Source organism: Muntiacus reevesi, chromosome 1, assembly GCF_963930625.1.
Source record: "Muntiacus reevesi chromosome 1, mMunRee1.1, whole genome shotgun sequence".
NCBI lineage: Eukaryota > Metazoa > Chordata > Mammalia > Artiodactyla > Cervidae > Muntiacus > Muntiacus reevesi.
Window position 1 is genome coordinate 221,090,678 of NC_089249.1, and position 25,323 is coordinate 221,116,000.

General features: G+C 45.0%; 1 pseudogene; it reads left to right on the forward strand.

Moving 5' to 3' along the window:
• The first annotated feature begins 683 nt into the window (after positions 1 to 683).
• LOC136158107 (histone-lysine N-methyltransferase PRDM9-like) lies at positions 684 to 24,997 on the forward strand (annotated as a pseudogene).
• The last annotated feature ends 326 nt before the right edge of the window (positions 24,998 to 25,323 follow it).

The following is a 25,323-nucleotide window of genomic DNA, read 5'->3' on the forward strand; positions in this document are numbered from 1 at the left end:
TCAAGACCCACCCAGAGGCAAACCCACTTTTCTGGTAACATCTCTCCATCCAGACTCCCAACCAGCACTCTTGGCCCCACTTGATAATAATTTCTACAGTCAGTCGTCTTGCTTCCAATACATGAAAATAATGTTATTTTTCTATGAGTAAAGCTAGGTAAGCACCAGAAAGTATCCCTATTTTATCTTGTGAAGCCAGTAGGTGTCAAGCAAACTCACCTCTGTGGATCCATTGTCCTCCCACTGGATGCCTCCTTTCATGGAAAACACTTGCAGGGCTTTGGGGTTTTATTTATATCCCATTTCTGAAGTCTTTTAATACCTACATTAAACATACAGATTACTCATCAGTGCCAACTTCTGCTTTGAGGTTAAAAACCCTCCAAATTTTTTCTAATATTCTTATTATTCCATTCGTTGCGTTTAAATCTTTGACCATATGTTGTTCCTCTTGTGTCTCATCAGAATTTAGTTAATTACGCAATTTTCCCCTGAGAAAAGCAGTACTAATCATACACAGTTCTTAGAGCCAAAACTGGATTTTACAAGGTAGGGCACAGGTGAGCCTACGAGAACGCTCAGGAGCACTACTACAGTCTGGTAAGATTCTAGCTCGGGGCACTGGAAGAAAACATCCAGCCTAAGGTCGCACCGCCCACTTGAGGCTCCAGGACTAAAACGCGATGCCTAAAGGCGGGTGGAGAAAACTAGCGATGAAAACTGCCGAAATGCGCCTGCGCACTGGAGGCCTCTTGACAGACACGCTGGGGACCCAGAGCAGCCAATCCCCGAGCGGTGGGGCGGGACCTTCTGCGCGCCCAGCACCCTCCCGGAGCCTACTGAAGGGACCGCCTCGATCGCTCCGCAGGTTGGTGGCTGGTGCCTGACAGGGCTGTACGAGCCGGTTCCTCGCCCTTCCCTTCGCCTCAGCCAGGGAGGACTGGAAGCCTCCCAGTTCCGAGCGAGCGCCGGGCCGAGGTGGGCAGCGCCGGAGGACAGCGGGGAAACTGACGGGAACGCTCCGTGCGAAACCCTCGTAAACCCTTAGCCTTGAACTCTTCAAATTCCAGGCTGAGAGGCCCCTAATCCCGTCAGCCTTGAGGAACCCGGGTTCTAACCTGAAGGGAGCTTGCGTCTTCTCAGCTTCAGGGACTACAAGTCCCTTCACTCTCAGAAACACCGAATCCTGTAGTGCTGAGACCCCTCCCCCCCCAAATACCTAGAGGAATCCCAATTCCCCTCAGCCTGAGGAACCCTAAAAATAGCACCCGCAGAGAGACCAAATTTCCCCAGCTCAGAGACCCTGAATACCTCAATCCCTTTATCCTCAAGACTCCCAACTGTCCTGCATGTCGGAGACCTACAGCGTCTTAATGAGAGACCCCAGAGCTCCTTAGCTTGAGAGAACCCTGATTTCCTTTTCCTCAAAGATCCCAAGTTCTCTCAACCTGCTCATTCTATATCAGCGAAAAGACCCCCAATCCCCTCCGTCTGAGGAACCCCAGTTCCCTCAGCCCGTTGTGACCCGGATCTCACCAAGTTGAGCAACTTGTCCCTTTTAAGTAGAACCCACGTTATGTCCAAATTTTCCCAGAGTCCCCAGGCAGAGAGCCCCAAAACCCTTCTTGGTGAAGTATTCCCTCTCCCACACTGGAGCAGATCCCTGGTTTCAGCCTGATCCCAGTCCAGCAGTTCGGGGCTTCCAGGTCTCCTCAGGATTCCCTCCATCAGGCACAGACACGTCCTTCTGGGTGCCTTTCCTCAGAGAGGCCAAGTTGTAGGGGAAGCAAAGAAACCAAATCTAGTTCACATTAGGCTGCTCTGTCATGGCCAATCAGGATCAGTCCATCCCACCAACCCCGCACATTCCTGCCCTGGACAGTCCACCCAAGGCAAACACACCTGGATCTAGACAGTGGTCTGGGCTATCTCAGTATCTTCTTCCACAGGCACCTCGGCCTTGAGGCAGTCCCAGGGCCGTGAGCTCCAACAGGTCCCTGGCGGAGAGGACTGAGGGAGAGGCAGGGAGAACAGAGTGGAAGCCCACGATGAGAGGTGGAGGGGGCTCTAAGCCAGCTCTATAGGAAGGACACGGAGCTGGTCCCTGAAGGACCACAGACTGCTTGCCTGTACCACTGAGTGGACTTCTCTGTCAATGTACACAGTAAAGGAGTGCCTGGTCCTGTCTGAGATAGTGGGGTATAGTGGGGTGGAACAGGACATTAGCATCGTGGACTGCTCTGTGTCCAGGGAGAGTTAGGAAAATGCTCAGTTAAGCAAGACAGTTTGCTCAGTTAAGCAGGACACAGCCAGGAAAGAAAGTTTTCATGCCTGTCTCACAGAGACCACCGAGTAGCTTCAGGCTACTCCCTGCACACAAGGTGGAGAAGGCCCAGCTCTAAGGTTTGACTTATATTAGTAAGTCACTGATTAAATCTATTATTTTCTTTAGGCCAAAGATGCTTTCAAAGACATTTCCATATACTTCTCCAAGGAAGAATGGGCAGAGATGGGATAATAGAAAAAAATCTGATGTAGGAATGTGAAAAGAAACTATGAAGCCCTGATTACTATAGGTAACAGGAAATGCTGGGTGTCTGTGAGCCTAGGAAACATGAAACAGGTCTTCAGCCTCAGTGTTAACTTGGCCTTCTCTTAGGTGGCTTCATCTACTCACAGTTCCCTTTTGTGTGGAGACTAACCTGGAGGAAATTTTTATTTTGTATCAATGTAGTGCTGGCCCTGGCAGTGCAGAGCTCACCTCTTCCTTTGTTCTAGATTTTCCCAGCCCATCCTACTAATTGCCCTAACTTTGTAACACTTTCCATTGCCTCTATGCTTTATTCCTCTTTCTTAGAGCAAAAATTTTGCTTCTTTCTAAGCCTCAGAGTCCCACAACCAGCTTTCATGCGTCACCGCAGACAGGTCATCAAACCCCAAGTAGATGACATTGAAGATTCTGATGAAGAATGGACACCAAGGCAGCAAGGTGAAGGGCCAGGAGGATTTAGAGGTGTCTTCCAGAAACCAACCTGGGTTTAGGTCTCAGCTGCATCTCAGGCTTTAGCAAAGAAAACATAAGATTCACCAAACTAGCAAGATGCAAAGCACTATATTATACAGTACGAGACTATCCATATGAAGTTTTTAAATATGTAATATAATTAGCCTCCCCTTCTCTGCCATCGTACGTGCAGTTGACTCTGCTCCTCACCAACTCTTCTCACAAGACTTTCAGGATCAAGTGATTCCTGGCCAAGAAACAAAAGCAGAATCGTCCCACTCCCCAATGGATTCTAATGAAAACTGGTAATAAAACAAAAAGAGGACATTGCAGAAGAACCAAAGCAGGTCTATAAGGAAGGAGCCACACATGAGGTGGCACACATATTTATGCTGTCAGGGTCACTTGCATCTTACGATATCACTGTGAAAACATCACTAATGCATCCATTTGTTTTATTGAAAAAATTATTTTTCTCTTTGTGTCAGTGTTTCTGCGCTAGTCCTTTGGCTCAATAATAATGAGATCTTTTGTTGGAAAAATTATATGTATTATTTATGCAGTGAAAAATGGTGAATATTTTAAAATCTAAATGTAAATAAGAAGTACCAAATTCAGCAACAGAGGAGTAAGGGCTGACATGTGACTTCACCGTGTCTTGATTTAGTTTTTTGTTTGTTTTTGTTTTTGTTTTGAATTCTGAACTGGAAATTAAAAGATCTGAAGTGGCAGACTATTGACATAAGCCTGAATGAAGGAAGGTGGATGTATAGGTTTTTCAATATAATTCTCAGTGGTTTTGTGTTTTAAATTTATCATTCTTTTTCTTTTTAAAAATGATTATTTTTGCTAAACATTCTTAATGAAAGGGCAATTAAAGAAACCGTACTTAGACTATAAATTCACCAAAGAACTTTCTAATACTAATCTCATAATAATTTGGTTATTGGAGTAAATCTCTTAGAAGAGGAAATGATTACCATTATGTCGATACGTTATTTATGTATGTATATAAAAACACACCACATGATCTTCTTACCCTGTGGTGAACTTAATTATTTGTCTTGATTCTGGGAAAGTGTTTGAGAGAACTATTTAGTCTCCCTGATCTTTCCCACATTTCACTGACCAAAGACAGCATCAAGTAAATAAAATGAAGTACACTCATTACAAAATAGAAGTGAGCAGCTGACTTCCTCTTCTGCTGCTCAGAGTAGAGTTTAGAAGAGTTTATCTGCCTAGACTGGAGAAAACAATTTAGATTAGTTCTATGATTCTCCATCTATGGATTTCTGTTCTCCTAGATTCTTTTTTATTATTTATTTGTTTTTGGCTGTGCTGGGTCTTCATTGCTGTGCATGGCCTTTCTCTGGTTGTGTTGAGTGGCTTCTCTTGTTGCAGAGTGCACACAGGTTCAGTAGTTGTTACACACAGGCTTAGTTGCCCCACAGCATATGGAATCTTCCTAGACCTGGGACTGAACCTGTGTCCTCTGCATTGGCAGGCAGATTCTCATCCACTGTGCCACTCGGGAAGTCTATATGTTACCTTAGGTTACTAAAACTAGTGTAAGAGAGATGAAAACCAAACATCTGGTAGTCTGCAAAGGTTTTGACATGAAAAGAGATTCTTCATAGGGAACACATATCCCATGGTTCACCATACCTCTACACATCTTTATTTACCCTCTTAACAATTTTTGAGTGTATGGCACACTACTGCTAACTATATACACATTGTTGTACAACAAATCTGTAGAACTTTTTCACCTTGCATGATTGAAACTCTATATCCATTGAGCAACAATTCTCCATTTCTTCCTCCTCATAGCCCTTGGCAACCGCCATTCTATTTTCCATTTCCATGAATTTGATTAATTTATATACCTTGTATAAGTGGAATCATGCAATATTTGTCTTTTATTGATTGGTTCATTTCACTCAGCATAATATCCTCAAGGCGCACCCCTGATGTAGCATATGACAGAATTTCATTCTTTTTTTTTTCATTCTTTTTTAAGGCTCAAAAATATTCCATTGTGTGCATGTGTATATAAAATATATGAGGTATATTTTATATATAATCTTTATCAGTTTATCCACCAATGAAGATTTAGGTTGCTTCTACATCTTGCCAATTGTGAATCATTCTGCAATGACCATAAATGTGCACACATTTATTCAGGATCTTGTTTTCAATTTTTCATGGATATACATGCAGGAATTGGATTGCTAGATCACACAGCAGTCTGTTTCTAATTTTATGAGGAAACTCCATACTGTTTACTATGCAACATTTTACATTTCCAACAATAGTGTGTAAGGGTTCCAATTTCTCCATATCCTTACAACTTGCTATTGTCTCTTTTTTTCATACTGGCCATCAAAAAAGGTATGAAATAATTTCCATTGTGGTTTTAATTTGTATTTCTCTATTGATTAGTAATATTGAGCATCTTTTCATTGGTTTGTTGGCCATTTGTATATCTTCGGAGAAATGTCTATTCAATTCCCTCTCCCACTGTGTTAGTCAGATCAGGCTGCCATAACAAAACAGACTGCAAAAAAAAAAAAAAAACCAGACTGCTTGCTTTAACCACAGAAATTTGTTTTCTTACAATTCTGGAGCGTGGGAATTTGATATTAGGATGTCATCCTGGTCAATTAAATTCTCTTCCTGGCTTATAGGAAGCCTTCATATTGGTATGTGCTTAATCCCTTATCAGATATGTAGAATGGGATAGTTGCTCAAGTGGTAAAGAATCTGCCTGCAATTCTGGAGACCCAGGTTCAATCCCTGGGTTGAGAGGATCCCCTGGAGGAGGAAATGGCAACCCACTCCAGTATTCTGCCTGAAGAATCCCATGAACAGAGGAGCCTGAAAGGCTACAGTCCATGGGGTCGCAAGGAATCAAACACAACTGACCAACTACACTTTCACTTTCTATCAGATATGTATTTTACAAATATTTTCTACCATTCTGTAGGTTACCTTTTCACTCTGTTCACTGTGTCCTTTGCTGCACAGAAGTTTTAAGTTTACTGTAGTCCTGTTTATCTATTTTTACTTTGTTATTAATATTTGTGCACTTGGTATCATATCTAAGAAATCATTGCCAATTCAGTGTTGTGAAGCTTCACCCTTGTTTTCTTCTAAGAGTTTTATCATGTCTTACATTTAGGTCTTTAGTCTATTTTGAGTTGATTTTTCTACATGATGTAAGATCTTCATTGTTTTGCATGTGTATATTTTGTTTCCTCAGCACCATTCGTTACCTGGATTAAGCATTCCCCATTGTCTTGACACCGTTGATGAAGACCATTAGACCATGTATCCAAGAGTTTATTTCTGTTTATTTCTGGATGTCTATTCTGTTCCATTGATTGATATGTCTGTCTTTATGCCAGTGGGCTTCCCCAATGGCTTAGCAGGTAAAGAATCCGCCTGCAGTGCAGGAGACACAAGTTCAACCCGTGGGTCAGGAAGATCCCCTGGAGAAGGAAATGGCAACCCACTCAAGTATTCTTGCCTGAAAAATCCCATGGACAGAGGAGCCTGGCAGGCTACAGCCCAAAGTGTCGCAGAGTCAGACAGGACTGAATAACTAAGCATGCACTTTATTCCAGTACTACATTCTTTGGTTACTGAAATCAGAGGTCTCCAGCTTTGCTCTTCTTTCTAAGATTGTTTTGGTGTCCTCTGAGATTCCATATTAACTGTAGGATGGATTTTTCTATATGTGAAAAAAATCATTTGGGATTTTAATAAGAATTGCATTGAATCTTTAAATTGCTTTGGGTAGTATGAACAGCTTAATAATATTAAGACTCCAAATCCATATACATGGGATGCCTTTCTATTTAATTTTATCAGATTCCTTTTAGCAATGCTTTGTAGTTTTCAGTGTATAAGTCTTTCATCTCCTTAAGTTTACTCCTAATTATTTCATTCTTTTTTTTTTTTTCAGTGGGTTTTGTCATACATTGATATGAATCAGCCATCGAGTTACACGTATTCCCCATCCCGGTCCCCCATCCCACCTCCCTCTCCACCCAATTCCTCTGGGTCTTCCCAGCCCACCAGGCCTGCGCACTTGACTCATGCATCCCACCTGGGCTGGTGGTCTGTTTCACCACAGATAATATACATGCTGTTCTTTCGAAACATCCCACCCTCACCTTCTCCCATAGAGTTCAAAAGTCTGTTCTGTACTTCTGTGTCTCTTCTTCTGCCCTGCATATAGGGCCATCGTTACCATCTTTCTAAATTCCGTATATATGTGTTAGTATACTGTAATGTTCTTTATCTTTCTGGCTTACTTCACTCTGTATAATGGGCTCCAGTTTCATCCATCTCATTAGAACTGATTCAAATGAATTCTTTTTAACGGCTGAGTAATATTCCATGGTGTATATGTACCACAGCTTCCTTATCCATTCGTCTGCTGATGGGCATCTAGGTTGCTTCCATGTCCCGGCTATTATAAACAGTGCTGCGATGAACATTGGGGTGCACTTGTCTCTTTCAGATCTGGATTCCTCAGTGTGTATGGAAATAAAAGCAAAAACAAACAAATGGGACCTAATGAAAATTAAAAGCTTTTGCACAACAAAGGAAACTATAAGTAAGGTGAAAAGACAGCCCTCAGATTGGGAGAAAATAATAGCAAATGAGGAAACAGACAAAGGATTAATCTCAAAAATATACAAGCAACTCCTGAAGCTCAATTCCAGAAAAATAAATGACCCAATCAAAAAATGGGCCAAAGAACTAAACAGACATTTCTCCAAAGAAGACATACAGATGGCTAACAAACACATGAAAAGATGCTTAACATCACTCATTATCAGAGAAATGCAAATCAAAACCACAATGAGGTACCATTACACGCCAGTCAGGATGGCTGCTATCCAAAAGTCTACAAGCAATAAATGCTGGGGAGAGTGTGGAGAAAAGGGAACGCTCTTACACTGTTGGTGGGAATGCAAACTAGTACAGCCACTATGGAAAACAGTGTGGAGATTTCTTAAAAAACTGGAAATAGAACTACCATATGACCCAACAGTATTTCATTCTTTTTGATGTTATCATAAATAAGATTGTTGGGATTTCCCTGGTGGGCCAGTGGCTGACTCCACACTCCCAAGGCAGGGAACCTGGGTTCAATCTCTGTTCAGGGAACCAGATCCCATATGCTGCAACTAAAGATCCCACATGCCACAACAAAGACCTGGCACAAATAAATAAATATAAATAACTTTTTTTCAGTTTAAACTTAGCTCTTGACTATAGCTTTAAAAAAAAAAAAAATAAATAGGATTGTTTTCTTTCTTTTTTCTTTTTTTTTTTTCCGAATCATCATTGTTTATGTATGGAAAGATATTTGAATGGTTGGGTTTGTATCCTGCAATTTTCTGTGTAGGTTTTTGTGTGGAATTTTAAAGATTTTCTACATGTAAAATCATGTCCTCTGTGAACAGACACAATTTTACTTCTTTCTCTCCAAGTTGGAAGACTTTTGTTTCCTTTCATAAGCTAATGCTCTGGCTAGGACTTCTAATATTTTATTGAACAGAAGTGTTGATGGAGAAGGAAATGGCAACCCACTCCAGTATTCTTGCCTGGAAAAGTCCATGGACAGAGGAGCCTGGCGGGCTGCAGTCCATGGGGTTACATGACTGGGCATGTGTGCACGAGGGTAGAGGGAGATGGGTCGGTAGCAATAAAGTGGTAGAACTGAAAAAAAAAAAAAAAAAAAAAAAGAAGTGTTGAGAGTGGGCATACTTGCCTTTTTTTCCCGATCGTAGAAGTTTTCAGCTTTTCATTATGAATACGATGTTAGAGGTAGACTTTTCATATATGACCTTTATTATATTGTGGTCACTTCCTTCTATTCCAAGTTTGTTGAGTATCTTTGTCATGAAAGGCTAGTAAATTTGTTAGACATTTTATGAACATCAAATGAAGCACAGTTGAAGTTTTATCTTTTTTGATTTTAAGAAAATTATGTGATGCTCGCAGTGGAAGTATAGGAGTTGATGATACAGAAATCATTTTCCATTCCTCCTTTGGTAATCCTTGTCTTTGTCACACTCTGGCTCAGAATTCTTGTCCTTAATTAGAATGCCCAGAGTTTGGAAATATTTACCAACCGAAACACTGATTCTCATCATTTTTTAGGAAAACCTTCTTGGATGGCCTTTAGAATGGAGCACAGTAAACACCAGAAGGTATTTCCCAAATTCTGTTGACAAGAAAATCCTTCTTATGGATCCAATCACAGGTAAGAATAGGAGAATATGCCAAGATCCTAGAAACTGCTGCTTTCCTTTTCTGAGTCTTTAGCACAAGGTCTGATATCACCACCATTTTTATAGTTAGTAAGAACAGCAACAATAGTAGGTTGTTCTATTGTTACATTATTTTCACAGTATTTCAGACTTTAAGCATTTTACGTGAATAAACTTACTTAAACCTTAAAACAATCCTATAGTACCTACAGGTAGGAACTATGACCATTAGAGATCAAGAAACTGAGGTAAAGAAATGTTTGATTATATGCCTGAGATCACAGTATCACTGGTAGTGCAATCTAATCCAAAGTGCCTTCTCTAAACCCCTTATAAGCCGATTAAAACTTTTGTAGTTCTATAAAGTTTACACTCTCTTATTTATACATCTTTATATCATTCATCTGAGGGATGGTTTCAACCTCAGTTCTTTGGTGCTGTGGTAAAATGAGAGATGTGCTAGGACATCTGACTAAGGGAAGCTTACAGATATATTGGGCAATTTGTAGAGTGGATGGTCCAACATGAAGAAGGAGATAGGATCCCCAGCCTCAGACCTTCCTACTCCAATAAGAGGAATCAGCTTACAACCCTGACAGACCTCAGGTTTGATGACTGAAAATCAACAAATAAGAAAATAACTGAAGGACTTCACATAGGTTACTCCCTTCCTTTTGAGTAGAAACTCATCATCTGGAACTGATTTCAAATGCTCTTTCTTGAAGGAGAACGTAACAACTCCTTCCTCTGAGCTCTGATTAGGCAACTTTAGTGTTTGGAATCATTTGTTTAGCCTGCCCCTGATTCGTGAACTTTGAGAGCCTAACCCATACCGTTAATTTTCAGAAGTCCAGGCCCAGTTCAAAGCCCCTTGGGCCCCCTAAATGTTTTCTGAGTGAGTGACTCCACATTTAAATATTCATCTAGATGTAAGAAGATCAAGGAATGCTGAAGATAGTATAGTGAGCTAGACTGCAAATACAGAAACAGTTGAGGGAGTAAATTGATGGCAGGAATGGACTCTCAAATTCATACTGTATTAAGCTCACACAACAATTTGTTGAAGGTTATTAAATTTCATGTCCACTATAACATTAACAATTAGCATGTATACCAATTTATGGATCAGGAAACTAAGGAGAACCAGCTAGTTGTACAGCCTTGTTCAAGCAGAATTGATGGCACCAGCTACTTTAATTCTGAACACTGTCTCTAGCATGTGGCAACCTGCAATTTTCAGCTCATTTTCTCTATTGTCTTGGTATGTTTCTGCCAATCGTCTTTTCTCTTCCCAAGCTCATTGCTTTGTAACCTCATTCTCCAGATATGTTTTGTCCCCTCTGTACTTTTCCACACTTCCTCATCCATCGAAGGGCCACTATTGAATAGAAAATGCCCCCGGTTTTCTCTATGAGCCCTTAGCCCCTTATTTCCCTGACCTTGTTGATTTTCCAGCTATTCTCCCTGCCTTGCTCTCACTGTCATGGAGAAAATTGAAGTAAAAGAACCTTAAGATATGAGTTCTAGTTTTGATTCACTACCCATTTCGGTCCTTTATTTACACTCCAGTGTTCAGACACACACATATACACACTCACACCAGGTATTTCCAAGAATTGTCAAAGTGTTAACTAAAGTCATACATATAAAAACACTTCATAAAGTCCTAAAGAACTAAAGAAATGCATGTTGTCCTTTACTGTGTGACTCTTATACAGAAGGGAATGTCCAGGGTGCCATTAAGTAAGAATCTATAAAGGAATTGCCAGGAGCTGCAAAATTGCTGACAAGTGGCTCTAAGCAGGCCCAGAAACCAGTGCCCCCTCCCAGAGAAGCAAGTACCTCTGAACAGCACCCCAGACAAAAAGTGGGTAGGAGAAAATAATTTGGGGAGTTTAGTTCCTCTAATTCCTCTAGAAAGGCTGATAATTATGGTGTGGGTATGTGGGGTGGACTTTGGGTAGGCATGGGTTTAAGCTGGACTGATCTGAGACCTGAAGCACTAGGGCCATGGGAAATCTTATACATTTTCTGAGGTCCTGATTGCTCATCTGTAAAGTGAAGATAAGAATACATAACTCATACAGTGTCTGAAAGCATTACATTAAATATAAAAGTGTTGACACAGACAAGTTGTTCAATAAATCCAGTTGTGATAATAGGGACCATGCTTTGTTAGGCCTCTGGGCATAAGTATACATGCCTTCAACATATATTTTCTGAGCAGATGTGTCCGTGAACTATTTTCTAAGTAAAAAGGTCGGGAGGGTAAACCTACTAACAGAAAGTACAGGAAGCTAACACTGAACTGGGCATCTGTGGTCAGTGTGGAGCCTCAGCCTGTCTGAACCAGTAGTTAAAGGGAGATAAAACAAAGTATAGAAAAGGGATTTCCTGGTGGTTAAGTGGTTAAGACTCTGTGTTTCCACTGCAGGAGGCATGGGTTCCATTCTTGGTCAGGGGAATAAGATCCCACATGCCATGTGGCTTGGCCAATTAATAAATAATGTAACACTAAAAAATAAAAATCAGTAAATAAAAATTTTTTTAAATAAATGTAAAAAAACTTTAATAAATTGTATAGATGGATAGGTGGGAGATCTCAGACTTTCTGATAAAATAGCAACTAACTCTTCAGACCCCACCAGCCTTGCTCAGCTTCTCTTCTCCATCTTAGAACCCAGAAGAAAGGAGACCGAAGTGAAGATGTACAGCCTACAAAAAAGAAAGGGCCATGTGTCCCAAGAGGTCACCAACCCCCAGGATGACGACTACCTCTGTGAGTGACCCCGCTGGCCCATTCACAGACAAGGCCTTGGAACAATAATGTCACCTCACCATTTGGTCGCCCAATCATCCCCCTCCTCTATGACACGGGGTGCAGGATCAAGGCCAAATGCCCTGAGCGCCCTTTCTGACGGTCTTTATGACCAGCAACATCATGAGGGGATGCCTCCCCTCATCCCTGTTGCTCTCACCTCCAGACTGTGAGAAGTGTCAGAACTTCATCAACAGCTGTGCTGCATGAGGGCCCCCTACCTTTGTAAAGGACTGTGTAGTGAAGAAGGGGCATGCCAACTGCTCAGCCCTCACTCTGCCCCCTGGGTTAAGTATCAGACCGTCAGGCATCCCTGAGGCTGGGCTTGGAGTGTGGAATGAGGCATCTGATCTGCCGCTGGGCCTGCATTTCGGCCCCTGCGAGGGCCAGATTACAGACGATAAAGAGGCAGCCAATAGCGGATACTCCTGGCTGGTGAGAAACACCCCTCTTCCCCTGTTCTCTGACCTCCAATCGCTATGTGGCAGGGTTGCGGGGTCGGGGGGGGGACCCCATGTCTACATGTGAGGCTGTGGATGGGGATGACACAGTCAGCCCTGTGTCCTGTGTGCACTGTGCATGAACACGGGACTTCTGTCTAAAGATCAGAGGACAGGTGGGAGCAGCACAGTGGTACAGGCACACAGAAGTGGCTCCTCCCGTGTGGGGCCCTTGCCCTGAGTGGACCAATGGACTCAGACATGGAGTGATGATTAAGGAGCTTACCACGTGGTCACGACTGGCAGTTGAATCCATGCAGGCTGAAGAGCACTGATGACAGCAGAGGGATTCTATTACCTCCCACCAAAAAAAAAAAAAAAAAAAAAGAGAGAGAGAGAGAGCTTTTAACTCTTTTTCTGACACTTGGATCACCAAAGGGAGAAACTGCTATGAGTATGTGGATGGAAGGGACACATCTTAGGCCAACTGGATGAGGTGAGTGCAATGAGTCTGCAGGTTCTAGAGGACGCTCCTCCCTCAAGCCCATACCCCTTTCCTTCTCAACCTGCCTCCCTCAATAGCTTTCACATCTTCTTTCCGCTTTTTCCTCCATAACGTGCTCTTTCATTGCAAAAGACATTAGAAAGAAAGAAATAGAAATATAGCATATGCTCTCAAAATATAAATCTCTATGCTGCACAAAACTGGGGTACTTGAAAGCAACTTGAGGAGTCTGGATTCACCAGGGACACTTTAACTCACCTAATTAACACTTACCAAGCACTTTCTATGTTCCAGTTTAAACAGTGGAGCTCATTACTGAAGCAGATCACACAACCCATGTCCTTTTGGAGTACATACTGTAGACAGACATTAAACAATTGATTTTAGGAATATGTAACTTTAATTTTTCAATTTTTGAAGAACTGCACAGTGCCAGGATAACCTACCAAGGGAGATCTTGAGTCTGTGAGGGGAGCAACCTCCCCAGGCTAGGTTCCAGAGAGAAGTGGGCTCTGAGGCCTGGAAAGGAATGCTGGGCAGGATGGCCGTGACCAGGGCCTTTCTCTGAGGGCCTCTCCTTTCATCAGGGGAGACAGAAAGTGGATAAACTATTATTGTTCTGTGTCTCGAGCTAAGTCAGAATACTCTCCAAGTTTCCATGGGGAGGGGGGCTCAAGTGAATGGGGCCCTGAATACACACAGGGAGACTGGAGAAAAGCCTCAGGAGAGAAGGCAGGCTGGGGTGAGTGCTGAGGGGTGCATGCTAGCCTAGAAGCACCAAGTTCTGTGGAATACAAGAAAACTTAATTTAGAGTTTAGAGGAGCTAGAGGTCACCAGTCTTGTGACCAGTCTAGGTGGAGACAAGTCTGGAAAATGGCTGATTAGGTAAGGAGAGAAAAGCATTCCAGCCAGGAAGAGGACCAGAAACAGGACCTGGAGATAGGAATTCACATGGCGTGGTCAAAGGTATGAACAGAAGGTCCCCAGGAGGGGCAGTGGGGGCAGTGATGGCCTTAGAGCCTGAAGGTGAGGAGCTGGTTGTGGGTCTGACATGTGGAAGGAACTCATTATCTGTGGTTTCTTTCCCTTTTCCGACGTCAACCCCAGGTATGTGAACTGTGCCCAGGACAATGAGGAGCAGAATCTGGTGGCCTTCCAGTATCACAGGCAGATCTTCTACCGAACCTGCCGGGTGGTCAGGCCGGGCTGTGAGTTGCTGGTCTGGTACAGCGATGAGTGTGGCCAGGAGCTCGGCATCAAGTGGGGCAGCAGGTGGAAGAGTGAGCTCACGGCCAGGAGAGGTAAGCGCCACCACTCTTCCAGCACCCTACGCCATCCTGGGGAGCTTCCCTGGCCCAGCTCTAAAGCAGAGTACAATCCAGTCTGAAGTCAGTGAAGTCTCAATTAAAATGCCTCAGAAATTGTTTCACTTCATATGACTGTTAGGAAAAACATGTTATATTAAAAATGTTAATTCTAATTTTTAATATTTCATGCAAAAAGTATGTAACATCACATTCTGCTGAAAGGCTTAGAGGCAAAAAGCAAGTTTTCTAGCACCTACCAGCTCTCTCACCTTTAGCTGTTTCTTCCTCATTTCCTCCACATTTCTAAGGACATGTGTACACTGATTTCCATTCAGCCACTGTTTCAGTTCGTTGTCATGTGAGTTCATACTCTGTGCCAGACAGGGCTCCACACACTGAAACGGACAGAACTCCTGCCCTGGGGTAACATGTGCTTAATACCAGACAGGGGCTGGTTCTCTGAGGAAAAACAGTCCAGGAAACGTGCCTCAGATCAGTGTGACCAGAAGAGGGATGTGGCGCAGTGATAGCTTATGGTGAACGGTGTTGGATTCATGATCTCTGAAGAAGAAGGTTTAGCTTTAGGACCAGAGACCAGGCTTGATCACTCAAGAGCTTTTGTGTAGCAGAGTTTTATTAAAGTATGAAAAGGAACAGAAAAAGCTTCTGACATAGACATCAGAAGGGGGATGGAGGGTGCCCCCTTGCTAGTCTTAGCAAAGGAGCTATATACTTTTCAATTGGCTATTAACAATAAATCAAAAGAATGTCTCAAGTCTGTAAAGGTCTTACCAGACCCACACTACCACAATATATATTTTTAAGATAACAGGATTAGAACTAAAAATAGAAAGATCTTACCAGATCCACATGGACATCACCCACATGGACATCGGTCAATACCAAAATCAGATTGATTATATTCTTTGCAACCAAAGATGGAGAAGCTCTATACAGTCAGCACAAACAAGACTGGGAGCTGACTGTGGCTCAGATCATGAACCCCTTATTGCCAAATTCAGACTTAAATTGAAGAAAGTAGGCAAAACCCACTAGACCATTCAGGTGTGACCTAAATCAAATCCCTTACAATTATACAGTGGAAGTGACAAGTAGATTCAAGGGATTAGATCTGATAGAGTATCTGAAGAACTATGGATGGAGGTTTGTGACATTGTAGAGGAGGCAGTGAGCAAAACCATCCCCAAAAAACAGAAATGCAAAAAGGCAAAATGGCTGTCTGAGGAGGCCTTACAAATAGCTATGAAAAGAAAAGAAGCGAAAGGCAAAGGAGAAAAGGAACAATATACCCATTTGAATGCAGAGTTCCAAAGAATAGCAAGGAGAGATAAGAACACTTTCCTCAGTGATCAATGCAAAGAAATAGAGGAAGACAATAGAATGGTAAAGACTAGAGGTCTCTTCAAGAAAATTAAAGCTACCAAAGGAACATTTCATGCAAAGATGAGCACAATAAAGGACAGAAATGGTACAGACTTAACAGAAGCAGAAGATATTAAGAAGAGGTGGAAAGAATACAGAGAAGAACTATACAAAAAAGACCTTCATGACACAGATAATCATGATGGTGTGATCGCTCACCTAGAGCCAGACATCTGGGAATGTGAAGTGGGCCTTAGGAAGCATCACTACGAACAAAGCTAGTGGAGGTGATGGAATTCCAGTTGAGCTATTTCAAATCCTAAAAGATGATGCTGTAAAAGTGCTGCACTCAATATGCCAGCAAATTTGGAAAACACAGCAGTGGCCACAGGACTGAAAAAGGTCAGTTTTCATTCAAATCCCTAAGAAAGGCAATGCCAAAGAATGCTCAAACTACTGCACAGTTGCACTCATCTCACACGCTAGCAAAGTAATGCGCAAAATTCTCCAAGCCAGGCTTCAACAGTACATGAACCATGAACTTCCAGATATTCAGGCTGGATTTAGAAAGGCAGAGGAAACAGAGATCAAACTGCCAACATCTGCTGGATCATCATAAAAGCAAGAGAGCTCCAGAAAAACATCTGCTTTATTTACTATGCCAAAGTCTTTGACTGTGTAGATCATAACAAACTGTGGAAAATTCTGTAAGAGATGAGACTACCAGACCACCTTCCTCCTGAGAAATCTGTATGCAGGTCAAGAAGCAACAGTTAGAATTGGACATGGAACAACAGACTGGTTCCAAATTGAGAAAGGAGTACGTCAAGGCTGTCTATTGTCACCCTGCTTATTTAACTTATATGCAGAGTACATCATGAGAAATGCTGTGGATGAAGCACAAGCTGGAATCAAGATTGCCAGGAGAAATATCAATAACCTCAGATATGCAGGTGACACCACCCTTTATGGCAGAACGTGAAGAAGAACTAAAGAGCTTCTTGATGAAAGTGAAAGAGGAGTGTGAAAAAGTTGGCTTAAAACTCAACATTCAGAAAACTAAGATCATGGCATCTGGTCCATCACTTCATGGCATATAGATGGGGAAACAGTGGAAACAGTGACTGACTTTATTTTGGGGGGGGGCTCCAAAATCACTGCTGATGGTGACTGCAGCCATGAAATTAAAAGACTCTTGCTCCTTGGAAGAAAAGTTATGACCAACCTAGACAGCATATTAAAAAGTAGAGATATTACTTTGCCAACAAATGTTGTCTATTCAAAACTATGGTGTTTCCCATAGTCATGTATGGATGTGAGAGTTGGACTATAAAGAAAGTTGAGTGCCGAAGAATTGATGCTTTTGAACTGTGATGTTGGAGAAGACTCTTGAGAGTCCCTTGAACTGCAAGGAGATCCAACCAGGCACACTTGACAGGAGACAGATCTTGCACTGTCAACAGTAAGATGATTAGTGGGGCAGGCCTTACCATGACAAACAAGCTACCTAACCAAAAGCCTCCTCTTTCAGCAGAACCAAAGCCCAAGATCCAACTATGGGCCTCCTGCTCTCTGGCCTTCTCCAGTCAGAAATTCCTGAACCAACATGTCAAATGCAATCACCCCACTCAGATCCTCCTGAAAACATCTGCAAGAGATCGCCTCCAACCAGAAGATCCCTGCCCAGGTAACCAAAATCAGCAGCAGCAATATTCTGATCCACACAGCTGGAGTGACAAACCTGAGAGTCGAGAGGCCAAGGAAAAGCCCCAACCTTTGCTGAAAAGCCTAAGGCTGAGGAGGATTTCAAGGGCCTCTTCCTACTCATCCAAAGGACAAATGGGGTGTTCCAGGGTGCACAAGAGAATGAGGGAAGAGACCAGCACAGGCCAGGAAGTGAATCCAGAGGACACAGGCAAATTATTCATGGGGGAAGGAGTTTCAAGAATTATGAGTCAAGTATGGAGACTGGGCAAGGCTCGAAGGATAGATCAAGTCTCATCACACACCAGAGGACACACACAGGGGAGAAACACTGTGTTTGCAGGGAATATGAGTGAAGCTTCAATGAGAAGTCAAGTCTCATTAAGCACCAGAGGACACACATAGGGGAGAAGCCCTATGTCTGCAGGGAGTTTTGGTGAAGCTTTGGTCGGAAGTCAACTCTCATCACACACCAGAGGATACACAAGGGAGAAGCCCTGTGTTTGCAGGGAGTGTGGGCGAAGCTTCAGTAAGAAGTCAACTCTCATCACACATCAAAGGACACACACAGGGCAGAAGCCTTGTTTGCAGGGAGTGTGGGCGAAGCTTCAGTCAGAAGTCACATCTCATCACACACCAGAGGACACACACAGGGGAGAAGCCCTGTGGTTCTAGGGAGAGTGAGTGAATCATTACCAATAAACCATATCTTAGCCACAGGAGGATTACTGTAGTCACCACATACCTTAGCTCTGATGGGGCCTCAGAGGAGGTCTATGACCCATCACACTCCCCAAGAGTGTGATGAGAGACTTCCCTGGTGGTCCAGTGGCTAAGACTCCACACTCCCAATGCAAAGACCCATGTTCAATGGAACTAGGTCCCACATGCTGCAATTAAGACCTAACACAGCCAAATAAATAATTTTTTTTTAAAGAAAGAGTATGATGAGGACAGAACTAATTGATTAAATAGACTTTCCACTTTCATGACATGAGAGTAGGTAAACAGCAGAGGGTTTCTTTAGTATTCTGAAGATGTTCATGCCAGTTCTTTTCATGGTTTTTTTAACTCCTCTTCTAATAAATTTTGTCTCCAAACAAATCTGAAGCCCAGTCTACATACCTCATTCCCCCATTATTACTGAGAGCATTGGGGTCCAGTGGGAGCTGAACCCCCAGGAAGGCATAACTCTGGAGTCAACTCAGACTGGACACTAGGTCACTGGATAGTCAGTTCCTGGGTTCATGAAGAGGAATCCAGGGTTTGAGACAGACTCACCAGGGAAGGGAATTCCCTGATCTCCTGGGAAGTGTGGTCTTTCCTCCTAATAGACCTCCAGTCTTCTTTGGCCTCTCCTGGTTCCCCTCTAGTTTCCTCTGACTTCTGTAGCCTCAAAGGTGAAAGCCACATGGACGTCTGTGTATGCATGCATGCATGTGTGCATACATTTGTGCCTGGCTCAGTCTGGGCCATCTGATCTCCTTCACTCAGTCTTTGCTCCTCCCTCAAGGTCACCACAGCATCTGGACTCCAGATTCAACCACTGTGGGTCAATTCTCAGCCTTGCCCTCACCAGCTGTGTGACCTGGGGCAAGGTGCTCAACCTCTCTGTGCCTCTGTTCTAATCTGTGATACAGGATGGGAGCACCAGTGTTTTGGTCTGATGCATAAGTACAGGCAGAATCTGGCTGAGAATGCAAGCCCTGCTTTTGCTGTTCTTTGTTATATCCTGCATGTCCTTCAGCGTCCACATCTTCCAGGTCTTCAGAGTTAGACAAGGAAGGGCCGTTCAGGCATTCAGCTGTCCTGATGAGGAGATGTAAGGTCAGGGACACTAAGGGAGGGTGACCTCCCTTCCCACCACTGCCGTTCCCACTGATCCGGGCAGTCCCAGAGCCCCTCCACACAGGCAGGCAGTGCTGACAATCGCCCACCCTGCCAGGAACAGAGCCTGGAGCCACATGTGCAGGAAGCGGATAAGCCAAGTGTCTCAGAACCTTCCTGCCCACCCCCCATCCCACCCTCCACATGGAGTGTCCTTGAAGCCCACACAGTAGCTTCTCTAATGCACGGGCCTTGTACCTGAGCCCAGGTGCTTAAGTCAATGCCCTCGCCCCCTTGAAATTCTTAACTATGGAATATTTCATCCTTACACTTAACTTTTATGAGTGAAGTCTAATGGACCACATGGTGCGCTAAGAACAGAGCAGAAGCACACAGCATAGGCCTCAGGGCCCCAGCAGTGGAGCCGAGCAGGCTGCACATGGGGACGAGGTGGACACAAAGTGTCCCCCAGATGAGTGAGGGTGGTGACCGTGCCAGGAAGCCACACTTGCTTAGACCCAGAGCTGAGTTCCAACACAGAGAGGAGGCAACGGTGTTTCTTAGAGCTGACCACACCCTCCCCTTTGTGAACGACCTCTGCTCTTGTCCTGATCCTTCCAGGATGTGTTCAGGAGGCTGAAATCTGCCTGGCCACCAGAAGACACCAAGGAGAGTGTGGGCCATTGCAAGGGGAGGCAAACCCCAGGACTGGGGGCAACCAGCTCACAGTCCCTTCCCTGTGCCAGGCTTGTGAAGCATCTCTACATCAATCTGTCAATAATAACCACCCACTATTCTCATTTCTTTCATGCTTTCTTAAAGGAATATGTTTGTCTGTGGCTTTGTTTCCCTACAGGAAGGAAAGCAACACAAACTCTCCATCTTCTGTGGCTTTTGGCAGGGACCACGTGAGGGAGAGTTAAGGGTGATGCAGGCAGAGGGGCTTCAACTGAAATATGGTGGGAAGGAGGTCCCAGAAACTTGCAGGGGCTTCTCACCTGCACCTCCCTCCAGAGCTGGGCCTGGAATCCCCTGGAAGGCTGAGTAGTTCAATGCCTCTTCCTCCCCTCCCCTCCTCTGACTCTCCCCTCCCCTCAAAAAGCTCACTCCTGTGCCAGCCCGCAACACCCCCAAATCCCCCATCACCCACAGCCCCGCACAAGCCCTCCTTCACAGAAGTGGGATGACCTTCATGGTGGCAGTGATGGTGTGTGACCCCAGAGCTAGGGGTCTCAGCTCACCTCGAACAAGGGGGCTGGTGGTATACACACCCTCCCAGTCCTAGGGAGCTGCCAGCAGCCACGAGCCACGATTTGGGAGTGGGGGTGGGGTGGGGATGTGAGCTGTCTGAGGCCCCATCCTGTCCCCACAACACCAGCCAGGCCTCCACCTGACACCATGACTGCCCTGCATACAGGACACCAGCAGTCACGGTGACAGGACGGCCAGCTGCCTCCACCGCCCGCTCCACTCTCATCACAGCGGCCCCGCAACTGGACCAGCCCCACCGGCTCGCTGCTCTGCTTGGCTGCCATGGCTCGGGGACCCTGGCTGAGCAGGTGAGGGTGGAGCACCAGAGGATAAGCCTGTCTTCAGCCGCCATACCCCACCCTGGTCGCCGGTCCTGTGAGCCCGGATAGTATCTGAAGCCAGGCTGTCTTTGGGATTAGGACATCACAGAGGCTGATCTCAAAGTTCAGACTCCTGAAAACTTACTAAATAGGCTGTTTTAGTCCTTTTTTAAAATAGGAGGTTTGCCAGCAGCGGTAGGGGGAGAATTCCTTGGTGGTGCAGTGGTTAAGAATTCGCCTGTCAATGCAGGAGACACGGGTTCCGTCCCTGATCTGGGAAGATTCCACATGCCATGGAGCAACTAAGCCTGTGCACAACTACCGAAGCCCAAGTGCCCTAGAGCCTGTGCTCCATAAGAAGAGAAGCCTGAAGCTCTGCAAGAAGAGAAGCCACTGCAGTGAGAAGTCCAAGCACAGCAACTCAAGCAACTAGAGAGCAACCCACACTTGCCACAACTAGAGAAAAGTCCACGCAGCAACAAAGAGCCAGGACAGACAAAAATAAATCTTTTTAAAAAAAAATAGGAGATTGCAGCATTCTCTGGTGGTCCAGTGGCTAAGACTCTGGGCTCCCAAGGCAGGGGGCCTAGGTTCAATCCCTGGTCAGAGAACTAGATCCCACATGCAGCAACTGAAGATCCTGAGTGCCACAACTAAGACCCAGCGCAGCTGATTAATTAAGTACTTAAAAGTTCATCTGTAACTAAGAGAAAGCTCCTATAACATTCTGATAAACTTAAAGATCTTATTTTGCAAGTTCTTGTGGTTGACAGCAACAATTTTCTCACAATATGCAGCTGTTAAAAAAAAAAAAGTTTAAAAAATACAGAAACTAAAAGCCACCTACAAGTGTGTAGGGAACACCAGTTACTACAGCATCTGGCCGCCATACACTGGAATGCATGTGCGTGTTTTTTTTCTACAAAAACTTTGAGCCTCCACCTTACCTTCCCTCAGGCCTCTGTTCTGCTCACCATGAAGACTGTGCTTTGGTCTCTCACTGAGAGGTTTCCATTTAACTCAGAGAGAAGCAGAGGAGTAGGGGCTGAGGCTGGTGGTGCTGTCCAGCCTGCAGTGAGGAGAGAAGTGTAAATGCTCCCCTTCCAGGTCCAGTAACTTAGGGAGGCCTCAGAAAAGACACCCAGGAAGAAGCCTCTCAAACACCTTCCCTGCAGCTTCCATGGTTACAACACATCCTATGTCTCAGGGTCGGGCTTGTGGGTTAACAAACCTTCTCTTGTTGGACATGAAAAGTGTCTTCCCAGAGAATCTGTCCAGATCTTGGCCTAGGTTGGTGCAAATTTAACATGGAGGGTGTTCAGGGCTCAGGGAAGTTAATTCTCGAGCTTCCTGGGTTTAGGGATACAGTGCATCCTCACCTCCATGCCTCCCGTGGTCACGGAGCCTTTTCTTCCAAAGGAAGGTGTTTGGCAACATTAGCCACAAAGATACATACTAAAGAGGAGAAAGACCTTGGCAAGCGGGGTTGGTTGCTCTCAGGAGACCAAACAGGTCTTGGACACTCGGTGTTGGACCTCTGCCCCGCCTGCTTCTCCTCCTTCTCACTAAGTGTAAAGTTTTCTACTCCTGGGTGCCTGCCAGCTAGGGGCTCCCAAGTCACCTCAAGCTAGGGTCAGTGATGGGTAAGCTGGATGCCAGGGAACCCAAGACCCTGCAGCAGGTCAGTGCACTGTGGACAAGGGCCGGCCTCACTGGACAGTAGACCCTGTCCCTTCAGGACACTCTCTTCGAATCCCAGGAGGAGGTGCTGCTGCCCCCAATGCCCACCTGGGTCTCAAGAGGTAGAAGAGAGACAGGATTATCCCTCCCACTTCCTGTCCAGAGAATGACAGTTCCCAAAAGTCAGTGCAGGGTGAGCAGAGCGAGTGCTTGAGTTTCACAGGGTCCTTGTGAAGAGGGGTTTACTCCTGCCCAGATCCTTCTTGGTTGGTTCTCATTCTGTGTTGTCTCCATATCAAATCTCACAAGGACAAGGCAGTCCAGGTGTTCACAGTATCACTGGCCCAGGGACTGACAACCTTCGTTATGGTGTGTTTATCATGGGCAGGGAGACAGGGTGGCTGCTGTGACACTGCCTTGGATGAGAGAAGAGACCGCCTAGGTTGCATTCCCTGTGTGGCTTCAGGGGGTCCTGGCAGGAAGGGCACCATCTCCTTTACTAAATATTTCAGACAACCACTGAGTTCTTTTTGGTTTCTGATTTCAGATTTCTTTGATATGGTCCATTTTAAAAGTCTATACTGAATTTGTTACAATATTGCTTCAGTTTTATGTTTTCATTTTTTGACAGCAAGGCATGGGATATTGTGACTGAGTCCAAGCTCATGCTGCTTGCCGCACAACAGGGCAATAAAGCAGAGGTGAGGTGTTGAGGCAAGGAATATGACTTTATTTATTCAAAAAGCTGGCTGACTGAAAAGATGGCATACTAATATCTCAAAGTAACCATCTTGTCAGGGTCTGGATGCTATAAAAAACAGAGCTGGGGAGGCGAGGAAATAAAGGGAAAATGCCATTAATCTTGCAAATATCTCCTGGAATGGCCACCTCAGGAGGGGATGTGTTAACTTCTTCATTCCTGTAGCCATCCACAGGTGGACAGGGCCCTGAACAAAGGGAAAGGGGCAGGGCTCCCCAAGGCAGGCCATTATGCATGGACAGTATCCTTGTAGTAAACAAACCCATGGGAAGCAAAGGTTAAAGTAAAACATTCAACATGGAGTCAGATTTTGTTCTTCCCTGTGACAATCCCCCACTGTAAGTGTCCATTCCACAATTTTATGGAAAAAGGGGGTGATGATTGTCCTAACTGCTTCATCAGTTTCTTGAGATAAGCAGGGGCAGCGCCAGGACTGCAAAGGGCTTTTGTGGTTTCAAGCAGTAGAAACCCTGGTCCTGAGCGTTGGGACTGGGACAGGGCCGGGGGAGTGAGGGAGGCAGCATCTCACAGCAAGGGGGCCTTTCTGGGATTGTGGGGTTGCCACTATCTGCTGTCCAGGGCCACCCACTGACCGGGGACACCCATCAGCGGCCACACTCCTCTGCATCACTCCTGCTGTCAGGCCCTCCTCCCCATGGCTGCTCCCATCCCCTCCCTGTTCAGCTGCCTGTTGTCCTTTCAACTCTTAACTCCTGCCCCTGAAAACAGTAATCTGACTGGTCATTCCAAATCAAGGCCCAAACTCTCCCTCCTGGGGCACAGTCCTGCTCACAGACTCAGGGACGCCCAAGCTGTGGCTTCTTGGGAAGCTTCTGTTGGTGCCATGGCCATATACCCAGTTCTCCGACCTACACGTGGGACTGAAAAGTACCAGGTGTTTCAAAGGAAAGGAAGCCAGGAAGTTCTCCTTCCCCTCCGGGCCTGCAACCAGCAGCCACTAATGCTGCCTTCTCTGCCCCGACACTGCTCAGCGGGCAGACAAGCTGTGTTCTGATCACCCGCGTGAGGCCAAGGCCGTCTCAGACACTGTCAGTGAACCAAACATGAGAGGCTTGGCTCTGACCACCAGGACACAGCTCCCTGATCCCTCAGCCCAGCCCCCACCAACCACTTCTCTCCCTCTGGTTCGGGTGCTTGGCCTATCTCCTGCCCTGTGACCATTGTCCAGACAGGACTCCCTGGACCAGGGCTGGGGAGAAGAGAGGACAGAAGGGGCCTGGGATCAGAGCGTGATGGGAAGGTGTGGAGCATCACCCTCCCCTTCAGCACTTAACAGTTTCCCAGTCCCTGAAGTTAATCACATCAAGGGGGACCTGTTCCCCCATAGTAACAGTCACATCGAAGGATGCCCTAAAGATTTCTGGAAGAGTAAACAAACCATGTGGAAACTATTATAATACTGTGGTGAAGTATTTGAACTGGAACTTGTATCATCAGATGTCATTTGATCATCTCCATCATGAGCGGACTACCAGGGGATACATCTAATCTTAGATTTTATGTTAGTTTGCTTTGTCACATTGGCTGAAACTATCAACTCCCCTCTCCTTTGTCCCCACAGGAACCTCTGTGATTCGAGTCTCAGCATCGGATGCAGATGGCAATAATGAAGCTGACAACACGGACAACTCGGCCATTGCCGACACCCTCAGCCAAAACCACCCGGTGCCACATCACATAAGCTAGCGCATGGAGACCACCAGCATGCCCACTGCTGGGCTAGACCCACAGGTCAGGGATCAGGGGCCCACCAGTGCTGCAACCAAATTTACACTTGTCCCGCTGGCAAGGCAATGACATACCAGCCAATCAGAACAGGCACCAGTGATAAAGACATAGGACATGACATGGTAAAACCCCTAGAAGAGAACACAGGCAAAACATTCTCTGACATAAATCATACCAGTGGTTACTTTGGTCAGTCTCCCAAGGCAACAGAAATAAAAACAAAAATAAACAAAGGGGACCTAATCAAACTTACAATCTTTTGTACCATAAAGCAGAGGAAACCA